This window comes from Scyliorhinus torazame, chromosome 14 (assembly GCF_047496885.1).
Source record: "Scyliorhinus torazame isolate Kashiwa2021f chromosome 14, sScyTor2.1, whole genome shotgun sequence".
In the NCBI taxonomy this organism is placed as follows: Eukaryota; Metazoa; Chordata; class Chondrichthyes; order Carcharhiniformes; family Scyliorhinidae; genus Scyliorhinus; species Scyliorhinus torazame.
In genome coordinates, this window is record NC_092720.1 from 211,095,752 (window position 1) to 211,111,737 (window position 15,986).

The window sequence follows — 15,986 nt, forward strand, 5'->3', positions numbered from 1 at the left end:
AGGACCGGACCAGTGTGAGACCCGGAGACAAACAGCAGCCGCTGCCTGACACCCCGGAGAGGTTTCATTCCTGGGAATGTGTCCTGGGATCAGAGGGATTCACATCAGGAAGACATTACTGGGAGGTGGGGATTGGGGAGAAGACTCGGTGGTGGCTGGGAGTGGCCCGAGAGTCTGTGACCAGGAAAGGGGGAATCTCCCTGATCCCTGAGTCTGGATTCTGGGTTTTGTGGCTGGAGCCCGGATTTGGTTATTTTGCCGCCACCTCCCCCTCTGGGACCCCCCTCACCCCGAGTGTGAATCCCGGGAAGATCGGGGTTTTCCTGGACTATGAGGGGGGACAGGTGTCATTTTACAATGCGGACAACATGTCCCATCTCCACACTTTCACCCTCACTTTCACTGAGAGAATCTTTCCCATCTTCAGTCCGGGACGGAATATTGACGGGAAAAACTCGGCCCCGCTGACAATCTGCGGGATTAAAGGTCACTAACAGATCCATCCCATAATTTCACACCATCTCCCTGCCTCCTGCCAGCTGTCAGCTGCTGGGTGTGGGTCTCAGTCACAGGGGGTGCGGATGGTTCCAATGGTTCCTGAGCTCAGGGTGATTCCAGCTGAGTGACAATAATGTTTTGGTGATTTTGTTTTTTGTTTCCTTACTGGGTGAGTAATTTATCTCTGGTTTGTCTGCTCTGTCTCATCACTGTCCACACCAGAGAAATAATCCTGAAATCACTGGTATATAATTACCTGTTTTATTAAAACATTATTAATGTTCTCTGTAAATGGAACCTGGTCATATTGTGCTTATTATTCCGAAGCAGAAACTCAACACCTTGTTTGTGTCGTCACTGAGTGAGGAGGCGGGTTTCCGGAGAATAGAGAAGCGGATTGGGCAGAGGGCCTGTCACTCAGTGTGAGGGAGGCGGTTACCGGGCACTGGGAAAACTGATTGGTTGATATTCCTGTCACTCAGCAAGTGAGGTGGGTTAATGGGATTCTTGAAGCCGATTGGTCGCTCTTCCTGTCACTCAAACTAAGGGAGGCGGGTTTCCGATGAATACGGAAGTGGATTGGTCAAACTGCCACTCACAAAGGGACCGAGAAACCGAGCGTGGGACGGGAAGTGGATTGGTCAGTTATTGGGCCGCACACAATGAGGGAGGCGGGTTTTCTGGCAACGTATACGCCGATTGGCCAACCTACCTGTCACTCAGAGCGCGGAAGGCGGGTCCCAGCAGATGGGGAAATGAATTGGTCGGAGCCCCTGTCACTCAGAGTGATGACGTTCTGTTGCTCTCAGCAGAGGTCAGTGTGAGGTCAGTGAAAGTCAGACCTCACCACAGCCTGAAGGCCCCACCCAGCAAGAGTGGTTACTGGGAGATCAAATTGGGAGCCGTCAATGGGAGGAGGCATTGTCCACCCGGTAACAGGCCCAGATAAGAGGGGCTTCCATTTCATTGAGGGGGGGTGGGGAAGGGGGAATGTCTTTCTCACAAGACCTGAATCTTAAAGAACACATTCTTTAGGAGTTTTCACTGCCCTGAACTGAACAGAATATTGTGTCAGAACTGATGTGTTGGGTAAGCTGGGTCTGCGAGGACTGCGTTTACTGCAGCAGTGAGAGAGACAGGCTTCCAACACTTGGAGAAATGCAACTCGATTTTATTGAACTCTTAACAATTAAACATACTTAAACTGTGGGTTGACACTATGCTGACTTGACTGGAGACCCGAGGCTAACCTGACCAGAGTATCTTACTACCAGATGGTGCGTGTTCTAGTTGCTGCTCACAGGCTCTGATTGTCTCAGAGGCTGGGTCCCGAGAGAGTGGGAAAACTAGTGCCCTCTGGCTTTATAGTGGTCGTGTCCTGTCTGGTGATTGGCTGCTGTTTTCTGTGTGTTCACTGGTCATCCTGTGTGTCAATCACTGTCTGTCTGTGCACCATCATATACCTGTGTGTATATTATGACAACAATTCAGTGTCTTTTACACTCAAGGGGTTTGAGGCAAAATTCTCCTTTAAAAGAAATGAAGAAATACAATGGACAGAATTAGCCTGAGGAAGAACGACTGTTGTTTCTTATTCCACCTCCACTAAAGGCCCAATGTCTGTGACATGAAACAGACTGATTGCAACTCAGAAAACCCAAATTTGATTTTTCCTGATCTGATGTACGACAGTTCGCCTCAATATCCTTAGTTTGAGAATGGGAACATTTAACCATGATCCCCACTCCTAATAGTGATTCAGTGCCTTGCTATCAAGTGCCCTGTAATGGACTTAATGGTAAAACATGGTGTTCATAAAGAGCAACCCCTTCCCCCTGCCCCCAGCGTGAATGTTGCAGCCAGCGCACCGCCCTCTCTGTGCAAAGAAGCCCAAACTCCCTTCTTCCTCCTTGCCAGCAATTCTGGTGTCTGATTGAGTGTTGGCGGTCCACCTCTAAGGTGGTGTCCGCCAACCTCCGCCTCCCTGTGCCTTACCCTCTAACGATTAGCTTCAGTGTGTCCCATAGCGTGGAAGGGGAAATCTCTTCACTCCGATTAAAGCTCAAATATTCCTCGATGACGGTGAAAGCAGAGAGTTGTGATCAATGGCTTTTTTAAGTTTGGAGGAAGGTTTTTAGTGGAGATCTCCAGGGGTCTGAGTTGAGACCTTGCCCTTTCTGATATATATATATTAATGACTGAGACACTAGTGTCCAGGGCTTGATTTCATAATTTAGAGATAATGCAAAGATTTGAAACATTGCTGACTGTGATGAGGATAGTCTTGAACTTCAAAAGGAACATTGATATATTTGTTTGGGCAGACAAGTGGCAAATTAAGTTTGATTCAGAGAAGTGTGAAGTAAATCATTTTGTTAAGAATCATCATAGAATTTACAGTGCAGAAGGAGGCCATTCGCCCCATCGAGTCTGCACCGGCCCTTGGAAAGAGCATCCTACCTAAGGTCATACCTCCATGCTATCCCCACACCTACACCCTATCCCACCTGTCCTTTTTTGGACACTAAGGGCAATTTAGCACAGCCAATCCACCTGACCTGCACATCTTTGGACTGTGGGAGGAAACCGGAGCACCCGGAGGAAACCCACAAATATAGATAGACAGTCTAAACTAAAGGGAGAACCTGTAAAGGAAGTTTAGGAACAGAGGGACCTTGGTGTCCATGTAAGTAAGTGATTGAAGCTGCAGGGACACGTTTGAAAGAGCAGTTAAGAAATTATTTTGAAATCAAAGTTCTAAACTGGGGGCAGGCCGACTTTACTAGGATCAGAAATGATTTGTTCAGAGTGGACTTGGACTGGACATGTTTAGATTCATCTGTGGCTGAACAGTGGGACACATTCAAGAAGGAAATAGGGAGAGTGCAGGGCCAACATGTTCCAACAAAGAAAAAGGGTAAACCCTGGATCACGAGGGATAAAGAATTAATCTGTATTTGGAGCGGCCTTGGGTAAAAAGAGAAAGGGAGGCTTATGACAGATAGCGAGAGCTCAGAACAGCAGACTCCCTCAAGGTGTACAGAATGTGCAAAAAGGATCTTTATAGGAGAGAGAATATGAAAGGACAGTGGCAGGTAAAATAAAGGAAAATCCTTAGTTGCTTTACAAGTCCATTTAAGGGTAAAAGGGTAACTAGGGAAAGAATTAAGGAGCTGAGTGGTAATTTGTATGTGGAGCGGGAGGACATAGGTAGGATTCTAAATGAAAACTTTGTGTCCGTGTTTGCTCGTGAAAGTGACGTGTGGGTACAGAAATCAGGAAGAACGACTGTGATTAAAATCAAAGAAGTAAACATCGATTCTGAGTGGTCTGGCAGACTTAGAAATTGGCAAATCTCCAGAGCCAGATGAAATGTATCCCAGACTTTTGAATGAGGCAAGGGAGGAAATAGGGCCGCTGGCAATAATTTTCAATTCTGCTCTGGCAACAGGAGAGGTGCCAGAGGACTGGAGGAGAGTCAATGTGATACCATTATTCAACAAGGGAGGAATGGATAAACCAGGAAACTACAGACCAGCCAGTCTAACATATTGGAGGTAATTCTGAGAGACAGAATTAATCTGTATTTGGAGAGGTAGGAATTAATCAAGAAAGTCAGCATGGTTTTGTTAAGGGGAGGTCATGTCTGACCAACTTCATTGAATTTTTCAAAGAGGGCAATACATCTTACGTAATCTACTTGGACTTCAGCAAGGACTTTGATAAGATTCCAGATGAGAGACTGATAACGAAGGTAAGAACGAAGAACAATATAGCACAGGAACAGGCCCTTCTGCCCTCCAAGCCTGCGCCAACCATGGTACCTAACTAAACTAAAACCGTTTGCACTTAGGGAGTCCGTATCCTTCCATTCCCACCCTTTCATATATTTGTCTAGATGTCCCTAAAATGCTGCTATCGTAACTGCTCCCACCACCTCCCCAGGCAGCGCATTCCACGTATTAACCACCCTCTGTGTAAAAGAAACTTGCCTCGGACATCTGATCTAAACTTTTCCCCACACACTTTAAAGCCTATGTCCCCGAGTACTTGACTCTCCTGCCCTAGAAAAGAGCTTCTGACTATCCACTCTGACCATGCCACTCATAATCTTGTAGACATCTATCAGGTCGCCTCTCAACTCCCGTCAGTCCAGTGAGAGCAGACCAAGTTCATCTAACCTCTCCTCATAGCTAATGCCCTCCATACCAGGCAACACCCGAGTAAACCGCTTCTGTACCCTCTCCAAAGCATCCACATCCTTCTGGTAGTGTGGCGACCAGAATTGTACACAATATTCCAAGTGAGGCCTAACTAAGGTCCTGTACAGCTGCAACATGACTTGCCAATTTTTATATTGGAACCACGACCGATGAAGGCCAGCATGCCGTATGCCTTCTTCACCAGTTTATCCACGTGCCTTGCCACTTCCAGTGATCGCTGGACATGCACGCCCAGATCTCTCTGCCTGTCAGTACTCGCAAGAGTTCTTCCATTTCTTGTGTAAGAACCCATGGGATCCAAGGAAATTTTGCAAATTTAATCCAAAATTGGCTGAGTGGCAGGAAGCAGAGGATGATGGGCGAGGGGTATTTTCCTGACTGGAAGCCTGTGTCCTGTAGGGTCCGAAGGGATCAATGTTGGGGCCCTTTCTGTTTGTGGTTTGCATATAGATTGAGACTTGAATGTAGGAGGGTTGATCAATAAGTTTGCGGATGTTACGGAAATTAGTGGGGCGGTAATTAGTGAGAAGGATAGCCTGAGATTACAGGAGGATATAGATGGACTGGTCAGATGGGCTGATCAGTGGCAAATGGGGTTCAGTTCGGATAAGTGTGAGGTGATGCATTTGTGCAGGACAAACAAGGCAATGGAATACAGGATAAATGGCAGGACCCTGGGAAGTACTGAGGATCAGAGGGCCCTTGGTGTGCATGTACACCGGTTTCTTCAGGTAGGAGGGGCAGGTGGATACAGTGGTTAAGAAGGCATATGGTATATTTCCCTTTATCAGGAAAAGTTTAGAGTTTAATAGGCAGGGAGGCAATGCAGGAACTGTATAAAACATTGAATGGGCCACAGTTAGAGTATTGTGTGCAGTTCTCAAATCCACATTGCAGAAGGAATGTGATCGCACTGGAAAGGGTGCAGAGGAGATTTCACCTTCCTGTTGCCTGGGCTGGAGAGTTTTAGCTGTGAAGAGAGATTGGATAGACTGGGGTTGTTTTCCTTGGAATGGAGGGGACTGAGGGGGAACGTAATTGAGATGTATAAAATTTTGAAGAGGATGGGTGGAGTGGACAGGAAGCACCTTTTCCCTTCGTTGAGGGATCAGTGACCGGGGGGCATAGCTTTAAGGTGATTGGCAGAAGGTTCAGAGGGGATGTGAGGAAAACCTTTCCACCCAGAGGCTGGTGCGAGTCTGGAACTCACTGCCTGAAAACATGGTGGAGGCAGAGACCAATAACATTTACAAAGTATTTAGATGTGCAGTTGTGACGCCAACAGCAATGTCGACACAAGGAGAACACTCGGGACCCTGTTAACCGTGTCCACATCAGCGGTGAGCTGTTAACGGAGCTTCTTGAAGTTGTAGCTTATAAACTTCACCAGTGATCGACTGTGGGAGAGTACAGACTGTTTTCACTGGTCATCCTGTCTGTCGAAAATGATGTGACTCCAGTATCTTGGTGAACAAGGTTTTATTTTTATCATTATCGTTATTTATTAGTTCAGTGTTTACTGTTTTGATTATTTGCCACTGAGCTGAAATGTTATTCTTATTCTTTATAATTTTGACCATAAACTTCTGAGATTAGTTTTATTTCTGAAACATTCACTAAATATTCCTACAAACAACTCAAAAGGGCATCAAAATTCAAATTTCTCCTGAAAGAACATAAGAACAGCAGCGGGAGGTATTTAACCCTCAAACCTGATCTGTCTTTCAGTGAGACACTCACTGAGCTACGATCGAACTCCAGATACTCGCCTTTCCCATTAACCTTTGCTTGACAAACATCTCTCTGTCTCAGATTTGAAATTCAATTCGATCCAGCATCAGTTGCCATCTGGGGAAGGGAGTTGCAGACTTCGACCACCCTCTTTAACTTGAAATATTTCCTCATTTCACTCCTGTGAGGTCTGGCTCTCATTTCCTGAATAATCTTCACCTTTTCTTACTTTGTCATTTACTCCTTCCGGCTCCTCCAGTACCTTTTGTCATTTATCTTCAATGTGCACAGACCTGTCTTCAGGTAACTAACTCCATCATCATTCCTACACTCATCACTACCCACAGGCAGAATCTTCCTGCACCTTCCCAACTCCATCTTTATCCTAACCACGTTCTCTGGGTTCTGAACTATCCCCTCCATGATAGGGTCTCTTCATTTAATAGAATTATGGGACAGGCTCAGGGGGCTGAATGGCCTCCTCCTGTTCCTGCAGTTTCACATTGTTGTGCCCGTCTCACTGTCTTTACAAGTGTTCTTCCTGGTGTCAGTACATCCTCTATTATTTTCTGTGTTTGGTTTTCCCCAGCACTTATTCCTGTTTCTTGCTGACCCTGTGCCTGTCGGTAAAAATCGCTGTCACAGTTCTCCAGTGATTCACCCTCAATATTGAGCACCAGCCCGTCCACTTCACTGAACCTTTACTCGATTATTCCTGTTTTATTCACTCACCTTTTCTAATTCGCTTTCCAATCGCTTCCTTCCATTAATTCACATCCACTCCTGTCCAAAACCCAAAACTTTCCCTTCAGCTTCTTGGCAGCTGAGATCAGCAATTTGCTGAACATTTTACTATTGACTCGTCTTCTTTCAGGCTAGAAAGTCGAGGATTTTTTACTCTATTTGTGGACGGCCATCAGTTTACTGTGTGTTAACATTTGTGTTTTTGTTTATTTCAGGAGAGTACATCCGACGGCACGTTTTCCAAAAATAACTGAGCAACATTATAAAGTAACAGATTGAAGTGTTTGTTTTATTTTCTGCTATTAAATATGTTAGAGATGTGAGACCAGAATGTCTCCATCAATCTGATGTCTGTGGTTGACTGATACATTTTCACCAAAAGGAAGGATTACGGTGTCACAGGTTTGGTTTAGGGAAATACATCCTGTCACACAGAGGAAATCTTTAGAGGCGAGGGAAATGTGAGATTCGGTTTTGTCTGCAAGGAAGCAAAGAACAAAGTTTCTTTCCTCGCTCTTGGGGTCATGGAGCTGATTTGAGATCAGCGAGATCCCTCCAATTCCGGTTATGTGCTGAAGTGTGGATTGGGATCGATCCCACTCTCTTCTCACTCAGCGATAAGGGCGCTGCCACTGAACTACAACTGACACTGACCAGACGAGCCCAGGCAGTTTCCCACCCGTTTCTGGAATGTTTCTCTGCCCAGCAGGTCAGGGGAGATGATGCGATGGATTTCCTGTTGTGGCCGGATCCTCCCAGACAATTCCATAACACAGGAAGAAGAGTAAAATACTGCGGGAGCTGGAAAACTGAAATAAAAACAGAGATGCTGGAAATACTCAGCAGGTCAGGCAGCACCTGTGGAGACAAATAGAATTAATGTTTCAGCTTTCAGAACACTGATGAAAGGTCATCTTGACCTTCAGTTCCGAAAAATGTGGAATTCTCTCCACCCGCAGCCTGTGGATACTGGGACAATTGGAGCTTCCCAGAGTATGAAGGGTTATGGAGCTAAGGTGGGTAAATGGAGTTGGGATAAACTCAATCATGATTCACATTGCAGAATAGAGCTTGAATTGTAACAGGCAGTTTCTCTGCCGGAAACTGGCCTCTCAATGATACATTGTGTCCTTGTAATATCTGTTACACTTTTCAGACGCAGTCTGATTTGAAGAATTCAGCTTCCTCAATAAAATTGAGGATCTGTGCACCGCCTCAAATGTCTCTTTCATTGGTAAGATGTCAACGGTTACTTTGCTGTTGTGTGGAGACTCTGAGCTGTGACAAGCACTCACTATGTTCCGGTTCTGAGCAGCATTCTGCAGTGCTTACATATGTCAGGCCCTCCTTCAGGGTTTTGTATCCTTTAGACCCGGCTCGGTAAACCCAGCCCCCTTTCTCTGTCCCCATTGATTCAAATCTATAACTGTCCTCAAAGATCCCGTTAGCTGCGCCTTCCTGTGGAACAGCCACGATGAATTTTATAGCTCCTTTCTCTGTGCCCCACCTGGCCGAGTGACAACAATTCATGTCTGTCTGGGTGGATGGTAAGAAAATGTAATTTGTCCAGGGAGACAAATAAATATCGGGGAATAGTCCCGAATCTGAAATCCTCGATGTGTGAACGAACCCCCACAGCAGGTCCCGGGCCAGGCCTGTGTCTCCACAGCTTTAACTATCCCGGAGCTGTTCGGTTCAGTGTCTGTAAGAGCTTCACCCTGTAAATCTATGGCGGTCAGTGCGGACTCGGTCCCATAAGCTCCAAACCGTAGCCCCGACTTCTCTCCACACCCAAGAGGAGGCGCTGTTCAGTTTGAATAATTAGACTGAGTTGACTACCGAGTTTGCATTTCCAAATATCTCCCAGGGTGGTTATTTTATGTCTTTATCATAGAATTTACAGTGCAGAAGGAGGCCATTCAGCCCATCGAGTCTGCAACGGCTCTTGGAAAGAGCACCCTACCCAAGGTCAACACCTCCACCCTATCCCCATAACCCAGTAACCCCACCCAACACTAAGGGCAATTTTGGACACTAAGGGCAATTTATCATGGCCAATCCACCTAACCTGCACATCTTTGGACTGTGGGAGGAAACCGGAGCACCCGGAAGAAACCCACGCACACACGGGGAGGATGTGCAGACTCCGCACAGACAGTGACCCAAGCCGGAATTGAACCTGGGGCCCTGGAGCTGTGAAGCAATTGTGCTAACCACCATGCTACCGTGCTGCCCCATTCGGGATTTCGGAGCAATCCGGTACCTGGAACCCTGGATCTGGACTGTATCCATTCTATAGCTTTGGGGTGGTCGCTGCATTTGGAATGTAACATTTCCAATAACCCAGAAACATTGTGTGTTACCCCTAAGGACACCATTGTCACATCATGTAGTAAACTTTTAGCCTTCCCAATCCCCGCTAACCCAACTGGGGGAAACTCGAGCATTTTTGAACCTTGGGTAGGTTTTTTATAGCCACACGTGCTAAGATTATAACATCTAACATCAATACAATCCAGTCTACCTATTACCCGAGGACATCATTCCTGACAATAAAGACCGTCTAGTCCGGCTTCCCACACAAAAGGGGGAAGATGGGTCTATCCGGCTGTTATGTTTAATCGAGGATCGACCAACCAATATGATCCATCCGATTCTGTGACATCACATGAATATGTCCTTAAGTCTAGTCCTGTATTTGAGTCAGATATTCCTTTCAGACCTAAATTACCCTCTGAATCTACCTCGACTCGCAGTCCCAGTTCAGAGGGCTCAATGAACAGGTTTCCCCTTCTCAAGCCCTTTTCAAATCGCCAACCTCTCGGAGAAAACATAGTGCCAGGTTCCCAGGCTGTAGTCCCGTCCCAGCTCCTCTTACCCCAATCACAGCCCGGAGCCGCAATTCCAATTGGCAGGCCTGCTCTCTCTCGGGACACGGAAACCCCTCTCTCCATATTGCTTGCTCCCCATGGTGACAGGATTACTTGTGTCCGATGACTGGTGGGAGTCACTCAATCCCATATCCAGATATTGGGTTTATTGATTCATTCTCCTCTTCCTCCAGTTGGGAAGTGAACAGACTGTCCGGGATGTAGGTCCCTGCTGTTCCCCACATTCCCAGTCGCTGCTTCCCATGGTCCCAGGAATGGAATGGGAGTCAGTAGGTTCCTGTGAAACATTTAACAATGGTCCCCACCCTTGTCCAGTTTTAGTTGAGTAGAGTGTTGCCACCCACTCCCTGTCTCCGGATCAATAATTTGGCTGTCTCACTGTCACAATGAGCTGCTCCGGTCCCTGTCACCGCGGCTGCAAACCGCTCCCTTCCCGCCCCACTTTTCCCATTCCCCTCTCACCGAGCTGAGCTACTATTGGTGTTTCCCATTTCTCCTCTCGCTCTATATCCTGTACTGCTTGTCCATCTTTCCCAATACTTCCCTGTACTTCTTTCCCAATCATGTGGAATTGTTGCTGAATTCCCTCCCATATTCCCGGATCCTCTCCCTGAGGGGTCCCGCCTCGGTTCCTCCCGGAATAACCCCTCAGGTAATTGCATGTCTCGGCCCGTCATTAACTCGAAGGGTGGAAATCCGGGATTTGGGTTTGGAGTGGCCGGTAGGTACATCAGAATTCCCGGAGAGACTGTTGCCCAGCCTTCCCCGGTTTCCCGAATTTCCTTTGCTGTCGATGTTTTAAGATTCATTCTCGCAACCATTCCACAGCTTTGTGGGTGATGGGATTTGTGGAATTTCTGCTCGATCCCCATCGGTTTGCTCACTTCCCTGACAATATTCCTGGGGAAATGAGTGCCCGGGTCTGGCTCCATTTCAGTTGGAACTCCCCATTTTGGGATTCTTTCTCCCTCGAGTATTTTAGCCGCAGTCAAGGCAGAGCAGCCCCGGGTGGGGAATGCTTCCATCCATCTGGTGAACTGATCTATTATTACTAAACAATCCCTCTTTCCCTCTGATGGGGGGAATGGGCCGGTGAGATCGGTTTGTGTTTGTTCCCAGGGTCCCTAGGACGGGGTTGGTGGTGAAGTTTTATTCCCGTTGCTTTTCCAGGGTTATATTGGGCACAGGTAATAACTGGGCTGTGTCCCTTCCTAACCCCTCCCACCACCAGCACCGGCCCATCAGGCCCAACATGTTATTCCGGCCGGTGTGTTGTGTCCCGTGGGAAACTCCCAGTAACAGTTTCTGATACTTTTCGGGGCAACTACATTTCCCTCTTTCCTCCAGACCCCATCACTATCTGGGATTGCTCCCCATTCCCCCCACTCTGCCTTTGAACTATTGTGTCCATTCAGTATATTCACTTCTGTCAGACTGGAGACAGCTACACTGTCCTCTCCCTCCGCTTCTTCCTGTGCCGCTGTCTCTGTGGCTGCTCTGTCTGTCTGATCATTTCCTGTCTGTTCAGGGCTTTGCATTCTCCTGTGGCCTTTGATTTTAATAACTGCCGCCTCCTCTCTCTTGAATGTTTGGGTAAGTTCTCGATCAGTGTTTCCTGTGGGAGCGGCTGCCCACCAGAGCTGACGTCCCCTCGCCCACTCCGGGCTCCCGCACAGTCATGTCCTGCACCAAAGGCACAGCGGCTCTCGGTGGAGATATTGACTCGCCTGCCCCTGGATAGTCCCAATGCTTCTATCAGGGCCGCTAACTCTGCTCCTTGGGCTGATTTACTGGCCGCTACCCGGCCGCTTGCCTTCAGGAACCCGCCTTGGGCCACTGCCCATCCTGTTCCCGGGTCCCCGGCTGTTATTTTCCGGGATCCATCCACAAATAACGTTATCTCCGCCCCTTCCAGGGGTTCCTGCCTCACTCTGTCCACTTCCTCATCCCCTGTCTCTGTATCGCAAACATGATCCTCGCCTTCAACATTCAGATATCCTGGGGGTTATTCCCATCATCCCTGACTGTGGTCATCCGGCCATTGGGGGGCAGTAGCAGACTCGCCCATTGAGCTCTTCTGACATCAGACCCGGGCTTCAGCCTCCCCAGATTCACCATTTGCACGATGCCATGTCCCGTGTGTCAGACTATTTCCCCCAGCACCGTGAGCGGTTCCCTCCCTTTCACTGGGCAGGCTGCACAGTCCATTGCTGGAATGGATCTGCTCAGCCCCACAGCGACTGCTGATCGCGGGTTAGAGTAATAAGTTGCAGCTCGCTCCCAGTGTCCGTGTAGCTGCCTCACTGCAGCACTGTAGTCATTCCTGGTGTTGGGACAGTATCAATGGAATGGGCCACTCAAATCTGGCAGCACTAACGCTGGAGCTGTTGCCATTCGCTGTTTAATAGGGTAAATGTCCCCTCACACTCCTCTGTCCATTCTGCCCTTTGTCATTCCTCACTTGAAGCTCGGCCCCCTTTTCCCAGATTGGGAATGGGGCTGACTATTCCCGCACAGTTGTCTATAAAGTTCGGGCAATAGTTAAACAGTCCCAGTATCTGCCGGAGCCCTCGGACAGTCCGGGGAATTGGAAGGGCCGAATGGCCTGTCTCCGTTCAGGGGGCAATGTCTTGGATCCCTGAGAAATGAGCTAACCCGGGTAGGTGACTGTTGCTTGTCCCACTTGAGCCTTTGTAGGGTTAATTTTTAGTCCTGCTTCCTCGCTGACTCGCAGTAATTGTATTAACTCCAGGGTGTGGCTCCACTGGCCATCGGAGGTCTAAAGGAGGTCATCCACGCCTTGCAGTAAAACTCCCCCTGTCCCTGTAAAATCTATTTCCTCAATGGCTTTGGCCATATTTGGGTGGAATCTCCCCGGACTGGTCTGAAACTCCTGTGGGACTCGGGTCCAGGTAAATTGTCTTTCCCCTGTTGTAAAGGTGAATGTAGATCGGGAATCCACGTCAAGAGGTATTGCCCACAGTCCGTTGGAAATATCCAACCCGATGAAAATCCTGGGCGAAATTCTCCCCCAACGGCGGGATGCCCGCCGACTGGCGCCAAAGCCGGCGCAAATCAGACGGGCATCGCGCCGGCAAAAAGGTGCGGAAGTCTCCGCATCTTTGGGGGCCAAGCCCCAACATTGAGGGGCTAGGCCGACGCCGGAGGGATTTCCGCCCCGCCAGCTGGCGGAAATGGCGTTTGTTGCCCCGCCAGCTGGCGCGGAAATGCGGCGCATGCGCGGGAGCGTCAGCGGCCGCTGTCAGTTTCCCAGCGCATGCGCGGGAGCGTCAGCGGCCGCTGTCAGTTTCCCGCGCATGTGCAGTGGGGAGAGTCACTTCCGCCTCCGCCATGGTGGAGGCCGTGGCGGAGGCGGAAGGGAAAGAGTGCCCCCACGGCACAGGCCCGCCCGCGGATCGGTGGGCCCCGATCGCGGGCCAGGCCACCGTGGGGGCACCCCCCGGGGTCAGATCGCCCCGCGCCCCCCCCCAGGACCCCGGAGCCCGCCCACGCCGCCTGGTCCCGCCGGTAAATACCAGGTTTGATTTACGCCGACGGGACAGGCAATTCCTGGGCGGGACTTCGGCCCATCCGGGCCGGAGAATCCAGCGGGGGGTCCCGCCAACCGGCGCGGCCGGATTCCCGCCCCCGCCCAATCTCCGGGAGCGGAGACTTCGGCGGGGGCGGGGGCGGGATTCACGGCGGCCAACGCCCATTCTCCGACCCGGCGGGGGGGTCGGAGAATGACACCCCCTGTGTCGTGGATGAAGGGAATTCAATCTGGAAGATGGGCTTCTCCCAATTGGATGAATGCGGGGGGTGACTACATTCAAAATGGTTTAGTCAATGGTCAGTCTGTCCGACACATCAGCATTTCCCCCCTGGCCAAATAGGTGAGTTGGTGCAGGAGGCTGTTTCTAAACTATTCCCTGTTCCTCTAAATCCCCTATTATATCCCGACAGCCCTGAGGGATTCTGCAGCAATGGGATATTGTCGCTCAGCCTGACGTAAAGGGCCAGATATCATAGAATCCCTGCAGTGCAGAAGGAGGCCATTCAGCTCATCGAGTCTGCACTGCCCCTTCGAAAGAACACCCACCAGGCACAATCCCCTGCCCAATCCCTGGAACCCCATCCAACCTTTGGACATTTAGGAGCAATTTAGTACTAACCTGCACATCTTTGGACTATGTAAGATTAAAATTGTCACACAGAGTTCTACGTTGGTTTAATCATACAATGAAATAAATGCAAACATCTGTCAGACACAAACCCATTCAAGCACTTGGTGGTCTTTGAACAAGGAGGTTTTGATATACGTTTAAAGTATATTCCAACTGATGTTTGCCTGCCCAACTTTGTAGACTTGGCTCGAGGAATATCTACACTGGAAAAACCAGCATCTGTGAACAAGAGAAAATATTTGGCTGTTTCTATTTTAGTTGAAGTACAGCAAGAATCTGCCACCTCGGGTACACTGTGGAAAAGCACATCCCCTGACTGCTTCCCCTGTCTCTGCATTTGCTTCATACCTGTTACCTCACCAATCTTACACAGCACTGGGAACAAAATGAAATGGCTGGGGAAAGATAGTGAAATTAACTCTTGTCTGTCTCTCTCTCCGAAAGATGCTATTGGGTATTTCCAGCATCTGTTTAATTCCAGATATTTCCTACAAATGGAATGTCGTACTGGCCATTGCGGTGGATGCCTTCAGGTAGGAAAATGCAGCAGCCATTTAACACTCAGCGAGGATCTACAAATAGTGAATGAAATGAACGATCTGTTAATCATTTTCTTCAATGGGACAAGGTGAGGGATGAAGAGAATTGTTTTGCTCCGTTTTGGTTCCAAACCTGAAACATTCACTTGAGCCGAACGTGGCATTGATTGAATTGCCAGGAGCAGAATCTATAGCGCAGTCTCAATCAATGGGTGGGAATCAGAAAAGTTCCAGATCAAATCCGGAGTCAGGCAGGGCTGCCCTCTCTCCTCTGCCCTGTTTGTGTGCTGCATAGAACCTTTTGCCGAGTCCATCAGGAAGGATCCGGGTATTAGAGGAGTGACAATCCCAGGCAGTGGAGACATGCAAGTCAAGGCCTCCCTGTACATGGACGACATTGCCGCCTTCTGCTCGGATCCTGCGTCTGTACGCAGGCTCTTGACCACCTGCGACCAGTTTGAACTGGCCTCGGGAGCCAAGGTAAACCGTGGCAAGAGCGAGGCCATGTTCTTTGGGAACTGGGCCGACCAGTCCTTTGTCCCCTTCACTGTCAGGTCAGATTACCTGAAGGTGCTGGGAATATGGTTTAGAGCTGCTGGGGTGTGCACCAAAAACTGGCAGGAGCGCATAGCAAAGGCAAGGCATAAACTGGGCTGGTGGGAGCAACGCTCCCTCTCCATTGCGGGCAAAACCCTGGTCATCAGGTGTGAGGTACTCTCGGTGCTACTGTACGTGGCGAAGGTCTGGCCCATAACCCGACCCTACGCCGCAGCAGTCACCCGGGCCATCTTCAAATTCATCTGGAGATCCAAGATGGACCGTGAGCGTGGACCCCCAGTATGCAAACACCAAGTGTCACTACATACTGAGGTTCTACCTGTCCCCGGTGTTACGAAGGATGTGCCTGGCCTCATTGCCGCGGAACGCTCCAAGTAGTTGGACCGTACCGTACCACCTGTCCGTAGTGGAAAAGTTTTTGAAGAAAAACACCTTTGACCACAAGGCAATGAAGCAGTGGTCAGCACGTAATGTCCTCGAGGCCCTCAGGGAAAAGGAGACCGTGGAGGACGTTGGATGGCTCCCTGAGCAGACTGCCAGAGTCATCTGGCAGAACGCCTCATCACCACAACTTACAAACAAGCACCAAGACCTAGCTTGGCTGGTGGTGAGAAGGGC

At 49.2% G+C, this 15,986-nt stretch overlaps 1 protein-coding gene and 1 long non-coding RNA gene across 2 annotated transcripts in view; both read left to right on the top strand.

Annotated features, from left to right (window-relative positions):
- The window catches only part of LOC140390449 (butyrophilin subfamily 1 member A1-like), a 273,313-nt gene that overhangs the window by 53,905 nt on the left and 203,422 nt on the right, over nt 1–15,986 (top strand). The window lies entirely within an intron of this gene.
- LOC140390462 (uncharacterized) lies at nt 3,495–7,544 on the top strand. The gene is made up of 2 exons (XR_011934644.1): nt 3,495–4,055; nt 7,412–7,544. It is a non-coding gene; the product is annotated as an uncharacterized lncRNA (long non-coding RNA).